This window comes from Palaemon carinicauda, chromosome 35, assembly GCF_036898095.1.
Source record: "Palaemon carinicauda isolate YSFRI2023 chromosome 35, ASM3689809v2, whole genome shotgun sequence".
Classification (NCBI taxonomy): domain Eukaryota; kingdom Metazoa; phylum Arthropoda; class Malacostraca; order Decapoda; family Palaemonidae; genus Palaemon; species Palaemon carinicauda.
The window spans coordinates 25,542,228-25,546,524 of NC_090759.1; positions in this window are offsets into that span (position 1 = coordinate 25,542,228).

Here is a 4,297-nt window from a genome sequence, read left to right on the forward strand (position 1 = left end):
GTGCATGTTTATGTATAGTTATTATTATTACTACTTGCTAAGATGCAACCCTAGTTGGAAAAGCAAGATGATATATGCCTAGGAGCTCCAACAGTGAAAATAGCTCAGTGATGAAATTAAATAAGGAAAAATAAAATATTTTAAGAACATTAGCAACATTAATATAAATATTTCCTAAATAAACTATAAAATTTTTAACGAAAAAAAGAGGAAGAGAAATTAGATAGATTAGTGTGTCCTGGTGTAAGCTCAAACAAGAGAACTCTAACCCAAGACAGCGGAAAGCGGAAGACCATGGTACAGGGGCTATGGCACTACCCGAGACTAGAGAACAATGGTTTGGTTTTCTATATATGTATGCATATCTTTGTAAGTTTGCCGTTTGAATAAATGATCTGGGTGCAGAGGGAGATTAAGCAGAATTGTTCGAATGTGAATGATTCTTTAAAGAGCGATAGTCGGAATTTGACCCTCGAGATAATCGTATCAGGAATGCCTTATCGATTATGGCAATAGAAAATCCTTCCAAATTATTTATTATCTTGTCATCTTCGTACCTCTCTCACGCTCGCAATCCAGTGTATTGTTGAAAGTGTTTAGTACGTTCTAGTGTGTCCTCTCCTAATCAACTTTGTGCCCCCAAAGCAAATTGAGTGTCGAAAAGGTTTCACATAAAAACATCATATTCGTATACTTACCTACTGTATATTTTTATAGAGTTCATCCCTGTCTCTGGCTTTGACTGCATGACAGCCATATTGCAGATCCCGTTGTATCCTTTATAGTTGCTGATTTAGTATGAGACGGAGCGTTTGTCCAATGTGTTAAATACGGCAGGAAAACATAAGTCGTGTCGGATTAGGGAGGTCGCATAGAAAAAGTTCTAACAAGCTTATATTTGGAAACCCTTGATTATCGGATAAAGTCAGTTTTGGGAAGGGATATACTGTTGTCCTTCTTGCAGCTCAGGCAAGCTCCCTGTCGTGTCCGTTTCCTCATGCAATATTCAGGTCCTCTCCCCTCCACACACACACACACATACACACACACAGCATGTAGTGGATATATCCTTATTTTAATTTTTACTGAAAATTTCAACTGTTTCTTTTTATTCTAAAAAAGCAAAATACTGCCCTTCACATTTACACACACACACACACACACACACACACACACACAGCATGTAGTGGATATTTCCTTATTTTGATTTTACTGAAAATTTCATGTTTCTTTTTATTCTAAAAAAGCAAAATACTGCCCTTCACATTTATACACACACATCATGTAGTAGATATTTCCTTATTTTACTCTTTACTGTAAATTTCATCTTTCTTTTTATTCTCAAAAGCAAATTACTGCCCTTCACATCCACACACACACACACACACACACACACAGCCAGCATGTAGTGGTTATTTCCTTATTTTAATTTTTACTGAAAATTTCAACTGTCTCTTTATTCTAAAAAAAGCAAATTACCTTCCGTTTATCCTGCCCTTCACATTAAAACACAAATGAGTGCGTATGCGCTATCATAGGTTACATAAGCTCTAAATGCTTATATCTTTTTAGTTTATTTATTGTCTATTATTTGTATAAACTCCGAGATTCAAGCTATCAGAAAATTTGAGCTTCTTTTGCTTCAGTTCGAAGTGAAAGGTAATTTACTTTATTACTACTTTTAACAAAATCAAAGACAAAATGTCCTTTACCTACCACAATTCTGGCCAACTTTCACATAGAGAGTACCCATCATATACAGTACACACTCGCACACTCTCTGAGCTCATAATCTTATTTTCATATCTTTGTTGCTGGCAATAACTGTAGGTCATTCGTTTTGGGTACAATTTCAACTAGAGTGAGTAGCATATATCTGTCATGTGATTTTATTCATTTCATTGTTTGTTTTTTTTTTTATCGTTTAGAATGGTTTTTTGAACGTTGTGGTGAAATTTTTATTTATAACCAGAAACACAGTATATATGCATATATACTTGTGTATATATAAGTATGTATTGTAATATGTATAGATAGATAGATATATACACATATGTGTGTAACCGTTTAATGTGTATATTTACATCATGCGTACAATGTTATATTTCACATATATTATTTTTTTTGCAATGGTGTATATTATAACGCCTTATTGTAACCTTAAGTAAACATATTTGTATATAACCAATTAACATCTCTATTTGTTGCTCTGTTTACACACGTGAATGTTCCTTTTGATGTTTGGCGAGTCGCTGTTCACTAATTGATCACACGGACAATCCAGAGATCCGTGAAAAGGAGTATGTCCATTGAACTCTTAATGTTTTCACCATTCATGTTTTGTATACTACCCAGATATAGATTGGCTTTTTGTATTCCTCTCGCACTATGATAAACAAGCTAACAAAACAATCGCCTTAATCTTTTAAGTTTTCAGTGTATTCCCGTGGATTTTTTTTTAGTTCAAGATAGTTTTTATATTTTATTTTCTTTGGAAGAAAATATGTAAGATTCAGCTTACAATATGGAAATATGCAAATGCATTCTCTCTCTCTCTCTCTCTCTCTCTCTCTCTCTCTCTTATATATATATTATGTTCGGAGAAATGTAAATTTAGCTTAAATCTTACCTTACAGAATGTGAAAATACGTTCTCTCTCTCTCTCTCTCTCTCTCTCTCTCTCTCTCTCTCTCTTTCTCATTTTTTCCATTCGAAGAAAATATGTAAATTTTAGTTAGCTTAGACTAGAATGTGGAAAAGTATTCTCTCTCTCTCTCTCTCTCTCTCTCTCTCTCTCTCTCTCTCCACTCCCAAGTCTAATTCCTTCCCAAAAGAATTAAAATTCTATTAGCTCGAGTTATTTGCTCCATTTTCTTTTTTTGCTAAAAGAATTAGATTTGGCAAAAGCTCATTTTCTATATTTGAGAATATTCGCTGAATATTTTCTTTTCCGTCCAGTCACACTTCACTGATTTTTTTAATAAAACGGATGCCAAGACTCGAACGTGAGGAGAATCTTTTTTTTTTAATCTTCTTGTTTATATGTTTCCTTCGTAGGTCGTCTATACCTATAGTAATGTACATGTTCATTTGTGCATATGGTTGAAATGTATTTTTTTTTGTTTTATATTTGCCGAGTTTTTTTCTTATTTATAACAAGTCTTTATTTTTATTATGGGAGTATTTTCAAATTTCAATTAAATGTTTTTTTTTTAAATACTTATTGTTTATAAAAGAGAAATAGACAGTATTGTCAAATTTCAAATAAATGTTTTTCAAAATACTTATTGTTTATAAAAGAGAAATAGACAGTATTTTCAAATTTCAATTAAATGTTTTTTTTTAAATACTTATTGTTTATAAAAGAGAAATAAACAGTATTTTCAAATTTCAAATAAAGGTTTTTAAAATACTTATTGCTTATAAAAGAGAAATATCAAAACCCTGACATTTTCCCCAAAGCAATTGTATTATTTCAGAACTTGTCTGATTTATGGTCCAAACAGGATGACACCAGAAGTAAATTATGGCGTGTGTGTTCATAAATCATTAAGAAATAATAACGCTTGTATGTTTTGATTATTTCCTCGAAGATTAATGATCATGCATCCATTAATGGACTGGCTCTGAATAGGCCGAGGAGGGAGGCGCGGGATCATGTTAGTTTGGTACTTGTGTTTTGTGGTGCAATAAAGGCTTTAGAGTTCATGTTTAGGGTCGGTGTTAGATGAAGGACTACCTACTGTACATTCGTCACATACAGAACTCTCTTTGACATAATTAACGGAGATAGAAAATAAAAAGAAATGTATATTTTTCTCGGAAATAGTTTTTATTTTTTATTTAAAAGACGACCTATTTTCTTTTCTGTCTTGATTGTTTATTTGCTGTTAGAAATCATATCGGACCTGTCTCTTACTTTTATATTGTAGAATGATGTGAATTTAATATGTTTATGTATATACTTAGTGTGATTATATATATATATATATATATATATATAAATTATATATATATATATATATATATACATACATAACATATACATATATAGGACACATATAAATGCATATTGTACATTCATGAGTGTAAAATGGGGTAAACCACATTGCAGGTAGCTACGTACGCCTTTTTACCCCTTCTGCCTCTCTTGATATATAATTTTCTAATAGCTATAATTTATTAGTCCGGTTTAAGAGATTACACCCTCTTGCCATTACGTAATTGATGTTTCCAAATTTCCTTTTGGATTTATCGAAGGAGAGGAGGATATTCAGAAAATTCATCTTTGCACCAT